This window comes from Solanum stenotomum, chromosome 7 (genome assembly GCF_019186545.1).
Source record: "Solanum stenotomum isolate F172 chromosome 7, ASM1918654v1, whole genome shotgun sequence".
Lineage (NCBI taxonomy): Eukaryota > Viridiplantae > Streptophyta > Magnoliopsida > Solanales > Solanaceae > Solanum > Solanum stenotomum.
This window is the reverse complement of record NC_064288.1, coordinates 28,526,246-28,546,675: the sequence shown is the minus strand read 5'-3', so window position 1 is coordinate 28,546,675 and position 20,430 is coordinate 28,526,246. Positions and strand designations below refer to the sequence as shown.

The window sequence follows — 20,430 nt, the reverse complement described above, 5'->3', positions numbered from 1 at the left end:
GTACATTCAATTTATTAATGTCATTCGACATGCATCTTTTAATGATGTAGATACAGGTTCTTAGGATCCTCAACAAGTGTCCATTGAGATCCTTCTCAATAGAAAAGACAAGTAAACCCTTTTGCTTTATCCAAGTATGCAACATGACCACCAACAACATCAACATGGTCTGACAAGACCTCTACAAATTCATAGTTGAACTTTTTATCACTCATGAGATTAGGATACCATTTCATATCCCAATCTTTAAAGAGGGCCCAAGTTTCTCCTTCCAATGGAAATATCTTTATTACATCGTAGTTGTTCCATTCATTGCACATAACAAATGTGAGAGCATAGGATGATCTTAAATATCTTTCGAGTTCCATAGTCTACACCTAGCACAAGAAGCTGGAAAGCCCTGAGATAGCCATTTGGTTTCATCTTCATTTAGAGGCTCTAGCTCTAACCAGTTATGTGCAATTTAAATGCAGGAGACAAAATCTTCCTGATGATTGCATAGAATCTAGGCATGGCATCCAGGGTATCATATGCAGCCAATACTTGCCCTACCTTAAAGCAGTACTCATTATTTTCCTTATCAAACCCGCTAAAATCTGGATTTTCATATTCAAATGTTCTTTACTCAGCCATAGCAGAAGGCCCTACATCTGAAGGAAGATCAACACTTCATTTTGCAGTTTCAGCTTCATGCACTATGTTCTGCAAGCTCTTTTCAGAGGACAAATGTTGCACCTCAGACTTCTTAGTTGGAGAGGGATATCAAACCCCCTTAAATATCTTAGAAATATCTTCTTATTCATCACTTAGATAATTGAAATGTTGTCTACGACACTAATTTTAGTAGTTTCTCTCAATGTCTTAATGAGTAGGGCGCGTGAGGATTAGTAGTTTCTCTCAATTCTTTAATCATTCTATTTGATTTAATTTGATGAGTAGGAGTCACGAGGATAAATTTTAATCTTTAATTGAATCTATTTGATGAGTAGGTGTCAAAAGGATAAATTTCAAATTTCAGTTCTTGTGATATTTTCTGAAGTATTTAATTTGATGAGCTAATAGAGTAAAATTAGAATTTAATTAATTTGATTTAATGAGTAGGAGTCAAGAGAGTTGATTTTGAATTTTTGTTTTAGTGATATTTTCTCAAGTATTTAATCCGATGAGTAGGAGTTGGTTACATCCCTGCTTTATTCAAATAGTGTGAAACATCGTGGTAACTCAAAAAATAATATAACTCATTCAATTAAATTAAATTTTAAAAGAATTTGAAGAATAAAAGAGTTTTAAAAGAGTCGCCACCTAATTTTAGTAAATAACTGAGAAACCAATTAATTAATTACAAAAGAAAAAATACAAAACCAATAGATTCTAGGAAAGGATTCAAGTATTCGAAAAGAAGGTGTTAGACATCCTTCGGAATCCAAAACTGTGGATCTCATCTGAATTTATTTTTTTCAAACTGAGGAGGAGATAATAAATGAAAGTAATAATAATTTTAAAATTAAAACCGTCTTATTTACATGGGAGGCCTTGAAATCGATGGTAATTTCTTCATCGGCCAATTTTAACTTGTAATGTAAGAAACAATATAAATGCACACACGTTAAAATAATGAAAAATCCATAGTGGCAACCATATCTAAAATACAAAATGATAATTTATATGTTAAATATCAAATAAAACAAAAGCAATGTGACAATATATCAACAATGATATTCTGAGTTTGAAATAAAAATCAAAATAAAGTCAATCAGATATGAAATGAATCAACCAATAACAAAAGAAATTTAAACAAAGAAATAGAGGAATAATTTGCCAATAATTATAAAAATATGAATAAAGCAACATGAAAAACTTATAATTAAAGCATTATTGAATCATCGAAAACAAAAATAACAATAATTTAGTATGCAGTAAATTAGTAGCAACAATAACTTAATAACTAAAAACAAATCATTAAACAATGAAATCAATGCAAACCCCAAAACTGTAATAAGTGGAAATACATTTAGGTAGAATTACCAACAACAAAGAAGCTGAAAAATAAACCAAGATAGATATAAAAATACAGAATTAATAGGGTTACCGAAGTGTTGCTTTTTCGAGCAGATCTAAAACTAAAAGACTTGGCGGAGTTGCTAATTTATTCTTTTGGATCTGGCGCGTGCTCCAATAGTTAGAGTTGTGTTCGCCATTAATGGCTTCGATGTGCAAACTCGAAGCTCGCTGCTTTTCAGATTTAAAGGCTCATTGGTTCACAGGAAAAAAAGAGAAAAATCAAAGGCGGGGGGGGGGGGGGGGGGGGNATTGTTTGGTGAATGAAAATGGAAGCAAGTTTGGGGTTGTTTGGGTGGTTGATTGGTGGAGCAATGGGTTGAGCGGTAGTTGTTTGGTGATGGAGAAGATGGTTTGTTTGGTTGTTTCAATGGCGTGAGGGAGGTGGTTTGCTGGTTGTTGTCACCGGAAAAAAATAGGGCCTTTGGGTAGTGGCAGTTCTTTCAAAATAGGATAGAAGAATATTTTAGGATTTTTTTTCTTCTTGAAAATGTCCACCACCCACTTTATTTTTTTACCTAATAAAAACTTAAATAGGGAATAGTTATACAATGAGCTCAAATCGTGGGCTCGAGACTGTGGCCCAAAATTATTGATTAATAAAATATTTGTGTATATAATTCTTATCCACATTTAAAGGTATTTCTAGATTGTGCTAAAAAGACCAAAATGAATCATCATCATATCATATAACATATTCATAAATATTATCGTAAGTGGGAAGCTCCAAAGATGAAAAGTCAGATTACCATTTTACCTCTAGAGTAAATTAAATTAATTAAATAATATTATTTTTTTGAATTTTAAGTTATTTATTAGAAAAGGAATGTGGAAGAACAAGAGTCAATTAGGATTTCTAGAATTTAAAATAAGTACATGAATCAAGATTTCCCCCCTTTAAATTTACCCTAGACTAAATTAAACATCTAATTAATTAAATAATATTATTTTAATTATTTTTTGAATTGTAAGTTATTTATTAGAAAGCGAATGTGGAAGAACAAGAGTCATTTAGGATTTCTAGAATTTTAAATAAATACATGAATCAAGATTTTCCCCCTTTTAATCTTAAATTAAAGAATATGAAGAGTTGTAGCCAAATCAATACATACCACTACCACATAAAAATTTATTATCTTGAATTCTTCTACTAGAATTTCTACGTACACCTATGGTAAAGTTCCTTCTTTTTCCGTCTTATATTATTTGTTTGTAAGATTTTTATCATTTATAGATTTTTTTCAAATTAGAAAGGATTGTTTCAATTCTAATTCTTTATTTATGATTGTTTCTCTTTCTGAAATTTCTTGCTACTATTTTGTGTAGAAATGTAATATCACTATACATATTGTCTTGCAATGTATACTGAAATATGTTAAATAAGTACCTTATTATGTAAATGCTAATAATACCTTTTCCAGCCTCTTCAAATTCCTAATAAAAATTCCACACGTTGTTGCCTTATTTAAAGTTAAGCTAAATAATGTTAATAATTTGCTTTCTTTTACCGCCTCTTCAAAACTTAATGTACACTCACAATGTTTTTGGTTGTCTTATTTAATGTTATATTAACTACAAATAATATCATTTACAACCTTTTGAAAATTGTACACTATACCATTAAACCTGTTTATGCCCTCTATTTTCCTTCATTAATCCAACACCATCAATAATAATTTTATATTAAGTTTTAGTCATTAAATATCTTATATAAATGGATATTAAGTATATGTGTAACCCTCATCATTGGATGAAACAAGCTCAACATGTATGCCTCTTCTTCTTTCATTTTGTTTTGTTACTTAAAAGCTTATATCCTTTCATTTATCCTATTTCTTGTATGAACTCTTTTATCTTTATTCTTATGTAGATCTATTAGTTTTATTTTAGTAATATATGATGCAAGTTTTCTTATATGCAATTCATTTGTTTTTTAGGTTGGTCTACAAGTGTGTGTATGTATATATATATATATATATATACAAATTTAAAGTTTTCTTTTTCTTATATGCATTTATTTTTTGCACCATATAATTTTTGATTTATATTTATTTTTGCTACCGTACTATTAATATCTCATAAATGATTGTGTTGTATTTCATAATTCAATTTTATGTATATCACTTGACAAAAAATTCTTTTGTCAAAATTTACAAATGGCAGAATTAATAATTTTGAATGAGCCAAAGAAGACGAAGGGTACATATATATGTAATTATTATTTATATATGTCAATTAAATATTTAAACAATGATTGTTTTATAAAAAATAAATACTTTTATTTTGTAGGTGTAGACTATGAAATTGATAATGATCTACTAGCCATCCTAAGAAAGACATATGTTGATCGAATTTCTCTACAACTATTACAAAACACCGCTCTCCTTCGACAACAAGTTCTCGATATGTATGCATCTGTAAAAAAAATTGGAGGGTATTATTCCTTAAAAAAAAGGTGGAAACTTGAAGGCATTAAATAATTTGTAACTATAATGTCGACATTTAAATTATGTGTTGTAACATATTAAAAAATGAACTTTTAACAAGTTGAATACTTGATATATTATAAGAATTGTATAATTGAAGTCGTTATAGTAAAGTTTTCAAAACAATTCACTTCATAACAATATTTTTGTATGATGTGTCTTGCAAAGATCATAATATCAGTTAAATATGTTGCACCTTTCATTGATTCGAGCTTTTATTTTACACACTGTACACTTATATTTTAGAAGTATTTATACTAATTAGCACGGTATACACGTGTGTTGCATGTGTTGGAAAACTAGTATTAATAAAAGTAGCAAAAAATGAATATTAAATAGTGTACCGAATGAAATGAATGACATGTAAGAATTGCAATTTTAGCAAAAAATAATGATTTAATCAAACTGAAAAAATATATGAGCATATTCAACCATTTGTGACAAAAAAATGTAATCAAAATTAATTGATAAAAATCCTAAAATTTTGAGAAACAAGGATAAGTATCGATAAATTTATTTAAAATTATATTAAAAAATATATTTTGAACTATTGAATGAATAAAACTTATAAGTTATAAATTTTGAAAATGTTAGGCAAAAATGTCAACAACTGTCTCTTTCGTCGGATATAATTGATGAAAGAAATCATAGACAAAGAAAATTGGCAAATCCAATTTTGGTCGAACAAATGACCTTCATATAAAAGTGTGGTTTGAATGTGATGGTTGTCGCTCCTCAATTTGTTGTCAAAAGGTTTCACGTTGTGTTGCGTCCTTGTGGATGTTCTCAAAAAAATCAAGATAAAATTCAATAGTAGAGCATAATTTAAAGAAAAGGGTAGCATCCCTTTCGTTACTTTCTACCATCTTCTTTGCATGTTTTTGTGGATCAACTATAATCTTGGTTTTTCGAAGTCATTCTTGCTTCAAAATCCATGAATGTTAATAACCATTGTCTGATTGTTGAAGTGTGGTGTGAGTTTATTAAAAAGACAAACATATCTATCGCCAAAATATAAGTGTGGTGATAAAATGATTTCCAGTCCATTTGATACGACAAATGTGAATCCATTGATAGAATATTTTGCCAAATAAAATCATGTCTGTCGGTAGGATGCATGAGAATCCATTGGTTGGATGTTTTGCACTATAACTGTTTGTCCATTGGTAGGAAAAATGAGAAGGATCCATCAGTAGGATATTTTTGGACAAAACAAATGCATGTCAATCAGCGGGACATTTGAGAATCCATTGATAGGATATTTGTTGATCCATTAGTAGGATATACGTACATGTCCATTAGCAGGACGAATGAAGATGATCCATCGCTAAGATATAAATACATGTCTATCGATAGGACGAATGAAAATGATCTATCGATAGGATATGAATATATGTCTCATATGCTCAAATTTCACCTCCCTAAAGAAGTATAAGTGTTCATTATCAAGTAAAGAACCTAACTTGTAGGTTGGGGTCGATCCTACGAGGAATATGGTCTAGACTTAAACTGAACTTACGATTATATTCGTTTAGTCAACATATTTTCGAGACAAGTAAGTAAGGGGGGGGGGGGGGATTTGTGAAACAAATGCTTGATTGTAGTTAAGTAACAAGTGAGCAGGATTCAAACTTTGTTGTTATCAATGAGAGAAAATTACTAGGGTGTATGTGTTCTCCATAAGCTCATAACGCAGTAATCCTAGTAATAGTAATCCTTTCCTAGTGTATTACATGCAAAGTGATAAGTTAGGTATCTCTAATTTCTTGGTCCGGCAACTAGAGAATTTCACCCTGCACCTTGGTCCGGCTACGTGTGTATAATATACTAACCCTTACCTTCACCTCATATTAGATATCACATCAATGTATGACTTAGTTTTCACCCTCGCACCAATTGACATTAGACTATTAGATAGTATCACACTAAATCTATGTTGATAATTCTTTTCTTATTAACTACCTTCTTGGTCAGGCAAGTAGCAACAAGACAAGTTCTAACGTTGGCCACCATTAAAAAGACTTCTAAACGAAAGAACTATCAATGCATGCAATAACACTATTTAAGAGTTACTTAGTTACTATTCATATGTTGTTAATCGCTCATGATTCCCACAACTCTAGCTGTGGATTTAGTTACCCATAATAGCAAGAACACATTTCATATTTTTAGATTAAACAATCATGAGCTTACGTAATTAGAAGAATAAACCCAAAATCTCAACTTGAATTTCAAAGTCAAAATCTTCAAAACGACCTTACGAAATCAAGAATTGCAAGTTAATCTCCAAAGCCAAAAACTAGAACAAAAGTAATAAGGTCTAACCCCCAAAAAACGAGGTTTATATTCCGTATATATTGAAAAACAAGTCCCAACTAAAAAGGAAATGAAATCAGGAAATAAAGTTTCTTGACGCGATTTCGATCTACGACACTAACCTACGGGCCGTGGACTGACCTACAGTTCGTAGGTCCTTTTTGTGGTTTAGGACTTAGGAAATTCTTCAACACTAAAAAACTCCAGCTCTTAGTTGCATTCGACGGACCATCAGGATGGACTGTGGTTCAATCCACGGTCCGTAGATCCTCCTCTGTAGTTTCATACTTAGAATTTTGAAATCAGGTATTGGAATCCCCTTCTCTGAATCATTTGACGGAGTTGCAGAATGACTTGTAGGTCGACCTACGGTCCATAGTTTGTAGTCGTGGCTTCACAGTTGGTCAAGAATTCCCTGATTTTTCCTTCAAGCTTTGCCTGTCCATCTACGCTCACCATCTACGGAACATGAATGGACCTACGGTCCGTAGATCAATTCCGTAGATGCCCTTTTTTGCACAACTTTAGCTGTGTCTCGATACTTCCACGTCTGAACTTATTTCCTGCAAACATGATAAAAACACATTAATACCAATACAAAATGGCCCTAGACACACACAACTCTTAAGTGAAATGTATTAAAAATACTGTAAACTCACGATATATCAACACCCTCAACTTAAATTCATTGTTTGTCCTCAAGCGATGCACTAAGACTTTAAGCGACCCTTGTATAGAAGCAGACATTCAATCACAAGCAATCTAATGGCTTTCTATCCCGATTCTCTTTTTGAGTGCAAATATTTTCTCTTAGACTCAACAAGCTAACTCATGCAGATCAAAATATGACAAAGATCGACCAATCATACACAACATACACTGTTTCACTATCACCAAGGTACCAATTTTCTGACAATGTAACTAGTGCCCTCACTTCAAACGAAATCCTTTTCACACATAACATATGATTTTTTTGAATTTAAGGATTCATTCAACACTCGCGCTAAGAAGTGACTTCAAGTACATTTAGTGCTCAATACTATAGGCTTGCCCTTATTTTCACTGCTTAGACTCTCCAAACTAGTTGCTAGGATCACGATAGGACTTTTCTTCGCTTGTAACGTAGGCTCAGGGTCAGGTGTGGTACAATTAGGTATTTTTTAGTGACTTTCTGCCCTCTTTGACATTACATTGACTATTTACCTCTTCCTTGACCTATTTTTGGCAACTTTTCATCTCAATTTCTTTCCCTTAACTCTCTTCAACCAAGGATGCGACTTTTGACTTTTTGACTCTTATTTCTCATTTTCTTCTTTTTCTTTTACTTTCTTTTCTTTTATTTCTTTTCCCACTTTTCTTTTTCTTCTTTTGCACAAAGTCACATCCTCTTTCATACTTTTTCCTCTTTTCAACACTGAACTCTTTTCATACCCTTTTTCCATTTGGTTTCCTTTTCCATAGCCACCCTCAACTTATGCATTTTGCATTAGTTGAGGTGCACATTGTCTGATGTCAGACCAGGGCCAAGATCAAGGTAACTTTTGGGCTTACCCACCCTCAACTTAGGCTTTTGGCCTAAGCCATGGTGCACATGTCCAAGGAGGGACCGGGGCCAAGACAATGTTTTTAAGGGAAGGTGAGTTAGGTGAATCAAAAGAATTGGTCAATTTTATGCTCAAATATTTGGATCAAAAGGGAATAATGCTACCATTTGGTTAGATCATTTTAGGCTTAAGTGGACTATTTTGAACAATGGCCTATGATCACTTCCTAACTTCTAGCCTAGATTATCCTAGCAGGACCAACGAGGTAAGTTCTAGATTGGCACAAAACTCTCTGAACAATCAACCATTCTCACACACTCTTGGCACATAGTTTCATTATCAGATTATCAGATTACCCAGTTCAAGTTTTAGCTTAAGTCATGAGATCAAGTTGGTTCTTTATCATGTCATACTCAGAGCTAACACATTCAACCATTCTAGACTATAGATTTTAGCACTTATCACAAATTTTGGACGGGTATCATTTTTCATTCTTAATTATGCCATCATGTTTCATTAGTTCTCATGCTTCTACACACACACTCCTAACACAAGCCGGTTCAACAAAAATCAAAACAGTCGCTTGGGAAAAAAGAACACAGGAAAGAAAAACCCAAGGGAGGATTATGAGTTGGGTTACTCAGACTTAACCCTATCACTCACAATCTATTTACCCCACACCCAACAAAATAGAGTGCAATTGTCCCCAATGCACAAAAAGTAAAGAATAGAGGATCGGGTGAAGTAAACCTGTGGCTCATAGTGCCGAAGACTCATTAACAAATGGGTGGGTCCAGTTTCCCGAAGCCCGCTATATCAACACTTGGGCCACCCTCAGTAGTGCCCACATTATCTAACACAACACCCTCAGTAGTGCTATCAATCACTCTAACCGCACCATCAGTGGTGCTCTCATCATCTCTCAGAGCAGCCACAACCTCAGTTAAGGGCCTAGAACTCGAGGCTCCAAGAGTACCCTCACGAACCCTCTACTGGCGCAAATCCTCGTCCACAATGGAGGCTCTCATAACTTTCTCTCTCTGATGGAGCTCCCGATTCTTAATTAGTGCATCCTCAGTAGCATCAGAACTGTGATTGGAGCGGGGCCTCTTCCCTTGGGAACACGTGGGCTCTGGCTGCATTATATCCTCTACGAATAGAGCGTCTAGTACTGTATCATCAGCCAATGCAGGTGGTGCAGACTATGGATCATCTGTGGGTGGGGAAAGGATGATATTAGGGTCTACCCGGATATTTCCAACTCCTTCTAGAAAGAGGAGAGATCTGTGGTGGGGGCTGCTCGCTCGAGGACTCTCAACTCAAAGGCATCCAGGCTTTATGAACGGCCTGGACCTTCTGGTCCATCATTTTCTCTATCCTTCGCTCCGTCCTCTCCCCGGACTCTGCAATAGAATGTTGCATCCATGACTTCACATGTTGGAGCAGTGTGGCCATCTGAGCCTCTAATTTTTGAACTCGCACCAAGGGCACAACAGCAGCTCCAGAAGATGGGGTGGCTCTGGATGAGTTAGGGGCCCGACTGGCGGCCTGAGATGGGGAGGCCGGGGAATCATTAGTGTGGGCAGGAGGGGCAAGGTCCTCACCCTACAATTGCTCCACATCAGCTACTAAATCTGCTCCTAATGGCGGCACCTGAATATGTGGACCACGTCGTGGGACAGCTACGTTGGCCTCATCCTGTATAAGGCCGATGTCAAAGGTTCCGGTCGCCTGTACCAATTTGTCACAATGCCAGATAGGCACCCAGAATCCTTGCACAACTGGGAATCATACACGGGAAGGGTAAAGTAGTGGTAGACCTGAACGCCCTCTCATGGATATCTGCCAACAGCATGCAGGCAAAGTCGATCTTGAACCGAGCTACCAAAACCGCAACCATCACCGCTCTATCCCAAGTAAGCACATTATTGGCCTTAGTGAGCGATACCCTGTTCCGAACCAAAATCTAGAAGAACTTGGCTACAAATGTGAGAGTGGCCTTCTTGATGCTTATGCCCAAGGTGGTGACTCACTCTACTCGCTCTTTGTCAGTAGCAATGTACTTGCCAGCCAGTGTAATACGGTTTTTCTTTTCTCTGCATTTCGCTGGAAGTCCCCGCTCCGTACGATGTCCCATCTGTAGTCAAACTCAACCGTAGTGAGTGTCCAAGTGCGGCCAGGGCCGTAGAGGAACTGGCGGATGGTGGTCTCAAATATATCCACAAAAATCCCATGCACGAGTGTTGCCATGAGTGGTGCCTGGGCTCTAGGCTTGATATTTTTATGAATAGATCCTCGGAGGGTGGCTGCGTAGAAATCATAGAACTCCCTTACTATCTCCTCACTATAAGTCCCGGGGAGCCGAGCTATCAACTCATATTTGTGTTGCTGAAAGAGCCGGTGGATGTCGGGTATGGTGTGGAGGCTCCCTGTGATAACTCTACACTCCTCTGTGATAAGCCGGGCCATATTCTCCTTTTCGTTTAACATCCTGGCATCCCTGTAGATTTTCCATTGACCCTCAATGCACAATCTGTTAGGCTCCTCAGCAACCGGAGCAGGGTCGGTGTTTAGTGGCACTGGAACCTCCCTCAAACTAGTAGCCTTATCAGACGAGGCGACCCTGCCATGTGAACTCGAGCCTGTAGCGGAGCCAGAAGCAGTCTCGAAAGCAGAGTGGGACTCAGAGCCGAAAGGAAACCTAGCCGGTGATCCAATCAGTGTATCCTTCTCATCAGACTGTGACGCAGTGACTACATTGGGAACCATCTGCTTGGATTGATTCCAGGTAGTCCGGGGTGCTGTGGGTGATGTCCTTCCAGTAGGGGGTTCATATGCGGGGTCAACAATATCTTCGTCGATTAGCCGACGGGTTTGTGCTGTTGATTTGGATCTACTTATTGCGGCGACGACTAGAGCTTTCTTCGGGGACATGGTACCTATGGAGGAAGAATTAGTACCAATATAAACTAAAAACACACTCATTTTCTTTTTAGAACAAAGAACGAACCAAACGAAAAACTAAAAAAAATTCAGACAGTGGCTTCAGTGGCCACCTATAGTGGGTACCTACGGTCCGTGGATCCCCTCCGTAGGTCAGAAGTCCCAGAAGGTTGGGCTCTGATGGGAACCACGGATTTGCAGAACGGTCCGTAGATTGACCTACAGACCGTAGTCCACCTCTGTGGTTCCACACTTAGTGGAATTGCTATGTTCCATAGACCACAGACCTGATCTATGGTCCATAGCCGGGGTCTCGTAGATCAAGTATGTGCCAAGTATCTGACATGCCTTATATTTAAACAAATTTTCACAATTTCAATCATTCATCCTAAATCTAATCATGCATTTCAACACAATTTATGATAGTTTGTCAGCCCTAGGGCTCCAATTACTCATTCTTCAACATGTATTGCATACAAAACTAGGAACCCTAGTTCGAAACTTTCATTTAGACCAAATTTTCACCGAGTTATTTAATTACAAAGACTACACAATCAATATCTATCGTCCCATGGGTGTTTCTAGCATACAATTCATGAGGAACACATATAATATCATACCCAAGGTCAAGATCCACTTCCTGACTTTCAATAACAACAATGAACCGGAATTCAAAGTGAAGGGGAAGTCGATTACCTTACAAGCAAAGGAAGTGGGTGATGGAGTGATGACTTTAGACTTCCAACAACTTCTTACTAGCCTTTTCGCCTAACCCGGACACCAAAAACTCTGGAAATTGGGGAATGAGGGAATTTGGGAGAGAGGAAAGTGAATTGGAATTTATGGGGAAATGGAAGGGGAGTGATCTATGGGATATGCGAGTAATATGGAGGGATTTTAGGAGAGGAGATGATTTAAAAACGATTGGGGGGAGTTTAGGTAATGTGGGAATGTTTTAAAAATGAAGGGTTTTATAAATAAAGGTCTGGGTTGGGTCGGCCAGAAACTAGGGTTTCGACCCATGAGACCCCGTCTACGATTCATGGGTCGACCTACGGACCGTAGATGGAGTTCGTAGGTCCCTTTTACAATTAGAAAAATTAGGGATCCTACCTTGGGTCTACAGATACCATTCACGGTCCGTAGTTTGACCCACGAACCATCGATGGTCTCCGTAGATCTTTGCACCAGATATTTTCTACAGATTTTGCTTTTCGACCCTACACATGTAGCAATCATTAGGCCTTTCTTTTTACATTTTCTAGACACTTTTTAGGCATGGACCCTATGCTATATCTTGCCAACACTAAAAAAAAACTCCTACCTAAAGGAATACAGCAAGGCAAATAAACAAAGAGAACTACTAAACCAATAGTTGGCTAGATTTTACATCTTGGGTTGCCTCCCAGCCTGCGCTTGATTTAACGTCGCAGTACGACGCAGACCTCTTGATTACTCAGACTTCATCAAGATAGTAGGCCTCAACAACTTCTTGCACACTTTCCGCGTTTCCTAGATAGACCTTCATCCTTTGCCCATTTACATTGAACCTTGTTCCCTCACAATTCTCAAACTCAATCGCTCCATGTGGGAGCACTTGCATGACTAAGAATGGCCCGGTCTACTTGGACTTGAGCTTGCCCGGAAACAAGCACAACCTAGAGTTGAATAGAAGCACAAGATCACCCACAACAAATTCTCGCTTTTCAATCCTTTGATCATGATACTTCTTCATCTTCTCTTTGTACAAGGCTGAACTTTCATAAGTTCTTAGGTGAAACTCATCAAGCACATTAAAGTCATTTATTCTCTGATTCGATGCGGCGCCCCAATCCAAATTTAGCTTCTTTAGCGCCAACATAGCCTTATGCTCTAGCTCTACCGGCAAATGGCAAGACTTCCCATATACAAGTTGGTAGGGGGACATACCTATGGGAGTCTTAAATGGGGTGCTATAAGACCATAGAGCATCATCAAGCTTCCTTAACCAATCAATTCTATTAGCATTCACAGTCTTAGCCAAAATCTGCTTGATCTATCTATTGGACATTTTAACTTGCCCACTAGACTGTGGATGGTAAGGAGTGGCTACATTGTGGCGAATGCCATATTTCTCAAGTATCGCCTTGAACAACTTATTACAAAAGTGGGAACCTTCATCGCTGATAATCTCCCTAGGTGTACCAAAGCTGGAGAAGATATTCTTTTTCAAGAATGTGGTGACGCTCTTACCTTCATTGTTGGAAAGTGCAATTGCTTCCACCTACTTCAATACATAATTAACCGCAACAAGAATATACTTCATCCCATGTGAACTCACAAATGGACCCATAAAATCAATGCCCCATACATCAAACAATTCTATCACCAATATAGGGTTCAAAGGAAGCTCTTGCCTCTTTGAAACTCCTCCTTTTCTTTGGCAACGGTCACAAGACTTGGCGAAATCATGAGCATCTTCGTGGATGGTATGCCAGTAATACCCACACTTAAATTTTTCTATGCGCAGTCTGAATACCACTATGATTCCCACCAACAAGAGATGAATGGAACACCTCTAGTATACTCAACATCTCGACCTCCGGCACAACGATGAATAATCTCATCAACACAACTATGATACAAGTAGGGCTCATCCCAAAAGAACTTCTTCACATAATGCATAAACTTTTTCCTTTGGTGAAAACACAAATCCGATGGTACCAGATCACTTGCCAAGTAGTTAGCAAAGTTCGCGAACCAAGGAATCAAATCATGAGAAGCGACCAATACCTGTTCATCTGGAAAAACATCATTAATTTCAGCCCTTTCACCAACCTTGAGCATAGCTTTTTCCTCCAATCTGGACAAGTGATCTACAACCTAATTTTCTATCCCCTTTCTATCTTTCACCACAAAGTCGAACTCTTGTAGCAACAACACCCATATAATCAACCTTGATTTTGCATCCTTCTTAGCCATCAAATACCTCAATGCAAAATGGTCATTATGCACAATGACCTTAGTACCAAACAACTAGGATAGAAATTTCTCAAATGTGAAACCACAGCAAGAAGCTCTTGTTCAGTCACTGTATAGTTATTTTGAGCCACATTTAGAGCTTTGCTAGCATAGTAAATATGATGAATAATCTTCTCTTGCCTCTATCTCAATACCACACCAAGCGCCACTCCACTCGCATCACACATCACTTCAAACGGTTTCCCCTAATCTGGTGAAATAATGATAGGTGCGAAAACTAGCTTTTCTTTCAACTCTCCAAATGCTCTCAGAAAAGCATCAACAAACTCAAACTGACACTTCTTTTCGAGCAATTTGCACAATGGGTGTGCAATTTTGGAGAAATCTTTGATAAGTCTCCTATAGAACCCTGCATGCCTAAGAAAACTTCTAACACCTTTTACAGAGATAGGTGATGGAAGCTTTTCAATTACCTCAACTTTTACTCTATCAACCTCAATACCCTTCTCGGAGATCCGATGACCCAAAACTATCCCTTCTTTCACCATGAAGTGGCACTTCTCCTAATTTAGCAGAATATTGCACCTTTACACTGTTTAAGCACTTCTGCCAAATTATCCAGACAACGATCAAAAGAGTCACCTACCACAGAGAAATCATCCATAAATACCTTAATAGTGTCCTCCACCATATCAGAAAATATCGACATCATACAACGCTGGAAGGTCGTTGGAGCATTACACAACCTAAATGGCATCCGTTTGAAAGCGAAAGTCCCATAAGGACAAGTGAAGGTGGTCTTCTCTTGGTCGTCTGGAGCTATAGAAATCTGATAGTAGCCCGAATAACCATCAAGGAAACAATACGAAATCCTTACTCGCAAGTCGGTCCAATATCTGATCCATGAACGGCATATGAAAATGGTCCTTTTCTATCCAAGCATTTAATTTCCAGAAGTCCATGCAGACTCTCCATCCAGTCACGGGCCACATCAGAACAAGCTCGTTTCTGTCATTAGGTATAACAGTAATCCCACCTTTCTTGGGCACACATTGAATAGGACACACCCAACTACTATCTGCAATTGGATAAATAACTGCAACATCACCACTTGATGATTTCCTTCTTAACTACCTCTTGCATAGGCGGATTTAGTCTTCTCTGGTGCTCAATACCAGGCTTGTGATCAGGCACGAGTTGAATTTTATGAGAACAAATACCAGGAGGAATCCCAATAATGTTCGCAATAGTCCACTCAATTGCCCATTTGAACCTCTTCAACATGCGGACACCAATGCTTAAACTTGTGTCACATTCAAATCTACCACAATGATGACCGATAAAGTACCATTTCTCCCCAAGAATACATACCTCAAATGTGATGGTAGAGCCTTAAGCTCTAATATCGAAGCCTTCTCAATAGACGGTGTTGTAGGTGGAGATTCGCGATTCTTCATAGCTAACTCCAATCTCTTTAGTTTTGAACGGAATTCGAACCTATCAAGTGCAGCGACCAATTCATCATAGTCTTCAATACAATCACCCTCAAAATTCATCATTACCGCTGCTAGCGCATCAACACCTAACCTCTCTTCAATGGAAACCTCAGAGCCACTCTCTACAATATGATTCACCACTGATACCGATTTGAGCTCACTACTCTGCCTCATGGATCTGCAAATGTTGAAAGTTACCTCTTCATTGTTTAATCAGAACTTTATTTGCCCTTTCTCCATATCAACCAAGGCGCGCCCAATGGCTAGGAATGGTCTCCTAAGGATAATGGGAACCTCAAAGTCAACATCATAATCAAGCATCACAAAATTCGCCGAAAAGATAAATGACTCCACTTTCACTAATACATCTTGGAGCACACAAATGGGCTTCTTCATAGTTCTATTAGCCATAAGCAGTCGCATCACAGTCGGTTTTGGATCCCCTAAACCCAACTTCTTGTAAATAGACAATGGCATCAGGTTGATACTAACACGCAAATCGCACACCGCCTTTGCAAAATGTAGCAACCAAATGGTAGAAGGAATAGTGAAAGCACCAGAATCCTCCTTCTTCTGCACAAGGGACCTTGTAGCAATAACACTACAATGTTGCAACATATCATCATCTTCAAAACTCACGGCCCGCTTCTTAGTTACCAAGTCCTTCATAAACTTCGCATATCCAGACATTTTCTCCAAAGCTTCTATCAACGGTACGTTAATGGAAAGCTGCTTCAACATTCTAATAAACCTGCGGTATTTGCCTTCTTCAGTCTTCTTCACTAACCTCTGTGGGAAAGGAGGTGGAGGTCTAGGCATGGGAACAACTTTCTGTGTTATCTCCATTTCCTTCTCTGTTGCATTCTCGTACTCTCCATTTACCTCAATCACATCATCATTTTACTAGCCTCAACTTCAATCCCAGACGACATAGGTGGATTAATGGTCTGCTTACCCCCTCGAGTAGTGACTGCCATACAATGCCCATCATTCTTTGGATTTTGGATGGTGTTGCTAGGAAGTGTGTCAAGTTGACGTGGGTTTATTGTAGTAGACAACTGAGTCATCTGCTGCTCAAGATGCTTGATTGACACTGCATGGGCATCAACTTTTTGACCAATACCAGACAAGTCATTTCGCATCTCCTTCACATTCTCATTAGTTGAATCAAACCTCTTCATCATCTTCTGCATCATATCCGCAATACGTGACATATTACCTCCAGCTTCCCTATTTTAATAAGGAACATAAGGCCCAACCTGATCGTTCCTGTTGCCATAGTTGTTCTGGTTGTAGTTGTTGTCGCGATTGTAGTTCCATCCAGGACATATTGACCCTCTAAGTTGTAGTTTCCATTTTTCTGACCTTGGTTTCCTTGACCTTGGCGCCAATTATCCGTATTGGAACCTTGGGTGTTAGCTCGGAAATCCCCCGTCTGATCATTTACCGCATAAGTATCCTCTTCATAGTAACACTCCTCAACCGGTGGTGGATTTCTAGTAAAATAATTGACAACATTTACCTTTTCAGTACTCCACTCACATGCTTCAACACCAACCCCAGTCCAGTCCTCATTTGAGGCATTTCCTCACGAATATCATCGGCATATTGATTAGTTGTAGCTTGGACTGAAAACGTGTTTCTCCCAATAACTGACTTTCTAGTGCTCCTAGCTTTATTATTTCAAGAAATTTTCTCTAGTTTCTCAGCAATCTGCTCAAAAATGCACTCACCATATGAACCTCCAGTGATAGTTTCAAGCACCGCCTTACTATATCATCATGACCTCAGTAAAAGTATTCCTTCAGTGATTCATCATCAATGTGGTAATTCGGGACACCTCTTATGAAAGCAGCGAACTTGTCCCATGAACTACTCACAAACTCTCCAGGTAGTGCTACCAAGTTGTTGAGTTTATATTTGTGGTTCAGCTTCTTTGACACTGGAAATTATTTTGCCAAGAACACATCAGTTAATTGGTCCCATGTGTAGATTCAGTTATAAGAAAGCTCAATAGACCACACATCAACATCGCATGTTAATGATAGAGGGAATACTCTCAATCTAATGACATACATGTCCAAGTCCGGTCGACCCACACAACTTTTGCAAACACTCCTCATTTTAGATATGTGCCTATATTGATGCTCCGATGCCAAACCAGAGAACAAACCCCTCGCTGTAAGCATTTGCATCAAATTGCTAGTCACCACGAATGTATGCCCCGGAGGTAGAGGGGGTAGAACAAGAGGTCCTTCAGATTTAGGGAATTAAAGTTAACCCTATAGTTATCACACAGTCTTGGTTCTGGAGGATCCTGTACTCTCGGAGGCTGCAACTCAACCCCATCACCTAAATCTCCTCTGATAAGATTGACTGGGACTCCTTGGTTATTCATTCTTCGCAAAGTTCTGTTCAATTCTGGATCGTAAGGAGTAAGTGGTTCACCTTGGCTCCGTGTACTTGGCATACACAAGAGTAGGAACCTGAGAGAAACAAAAACGAAAGAAAAAAGTAAAATTAGGAAATATTTGACTAAAGTTCAATAATGTAGTTAAACTTAATCTAAAAGTCTTATTCCCCGTCAGTGGCGCCAAAATTTGATACGCTCAAATTACACCTCCCTAAAGAAGTATAAGCAATCGTTATCAAGTAAAGAAACCAACTTGTAGGTTGGGGTCGATCCCACGTGGAATATGGTTTAGACTTAAACTTAACTTACGATTATATTCATTTAGTCAATGTATTTCCGAGACAAGTAAGGGGGGGGGGGGGATTTGTAAAACAAATGCTTGATTGTAGTTAAGTAACATGTGAGAAGGATTCAAACTTTGTTGTTATCATTGAGAGAAAATAACTAGGGTGTACGAGTTCCCCATAAGCTCATAATGCGGTAATCTTTTCCTAGTGTATTACATGCAAAGTGATAAGTTAGGTATCTCTAATTCCTTGGTCAGGTAACTAGAGAATTTCACCCAGCACCTTGGTCTGACTGTGTATATAATTTACTAACCCTTACATTTACCTCATATTATACAATACATCAATGTATGGCTTAGTTTTCACCCTCGCACCAATTGACATTAGACTATTAGATAGTATCACACTAAATCTATGTTGATAATTCTTTTCTTATTAACTACCTCCTTGGTTTGGCAAGTAGCAACAAGGCGAGTTCTAACATTAGCCACCGTTGAAAAGAATTCTAAACGAAAGAACAATCAATGCATGCAATAACATTATTCAAGAATTACTTAGTTACTATTCATACATTGTTAATCGCACATGGTTCCCACAACCCTAGATGTGGATTTAGTTACCCATAATAGCAAGAACACAATTCATATTTTTAGATGAAGAAATCATGAACTTACGTAATAAGAAGAATAAACCCAGAATCTCAACTTGAATATTAGTGTCAAATCTTCAAAACAAACTTAGGAAATCAAGAATTGCTAAATTGCAAGTTAATCTCCAAAGCCAAAAACTAGAACAAAAGTAAGAAGGTCTAACCCCCAAAAACGAGGCTTACATGCCCTATATATAGAAAAACAAGTCCCAACTAAAAAGGAAACGAAATAAGGAAATAAAGTTTCTGGACACGGTTTCAATCTACGACACTGAGCTATGGACCATGGACTGACCTACAGTCCGTAGGTCCTTTCCATGGTTTAGGACTTAGACAATTCTCCAACGCTTAAAAACTCCAGCTCTCAGTTGCATTCGACGGACCAGCAGGACGGACCGTGGTTCAATCCATGGTCCATAGATCCTCTTCCAAAGTTTCATACTTAGACTTTTGAAATCAGGTACTGGAACCCGCTTCTCTGAATCATTTGATGGAGCTACAGAATGGCCCGTAGGTCGACCTACGATCCATAGTATATAGTCGTTGTTCCACACTTAGTGAATAATTCCCCGATTTTTCCTTCAAGCTTTGCCTTTCAATCTATGTTCACCATCTATGAAATGTGACTGGACCTACGGTCCATAGGTCACTTTCGTAGATGTCCTTTTTTGCACAATTCTTCAGTTGTGTCTCGATACTTCCACGTCCGAACCTATTTGCTGCAAACATGATAAAAACACATTAATACCAATACAAAATGGCCCTAGACACACACAACTCTTAAGTGAAATGTTTTAAAAATACCGTAAACTCATGGTATATCAATGTCCATCGGTAGGACGAATGAAAATGGTACATCAGTAAGATATAAATACATGTCAATCTGTAGGACGAATGAAGATAATCCATCTACAGGATATGAATATATGTCCATCGGCAAGACGAATAAAGATGATCTATCGGTAGAATCTTTGGGAAGAATAAATGCATGTCCATCGGTAGGACAAATGATAATTCATCGATAGGATTTATGTGAACACTGCCACTTCCTGTAATGTAATATAAATATTCTTCAACGTCGGGCTCCTCCGACTTCAATATGGATTAGATAAGGTGCACATCCTTCACCTCCAAATAAATGCAGCTTAAAGTATCTTTCTACATTAGCTTCCTCCAACTTCAATGAGGAATAGATAGGGTGCACATCCTTTAACTAGGAATAGATGCGACTTAAAAGTATCTTTCAATGTCAGCCTTCTCCAACTTCAATGTGGAAT

At 37.9% G+C, this 20,430-nt stretch overlaps 1 protein-coding gene and 1 pseudogene across 1 annotated transcript in view; both read right to left on the bottom strand.

Annotated features, from left to right (window-relative positions):
- Nucleotides 1-20,430, bottom strand: part of LOC125871851 (uncharacterized) — a 553,480-nt gene that overhangs the window by 430,260 nt on the left and 102,790 nt on the right. The gene's annotated exons all lie outside the window — the stretch shown is intronic.
- On the bottom strand, nucleotides 9,672-17,780 carry LOC125869788 (uncharacterized; annotated as a pseudogene).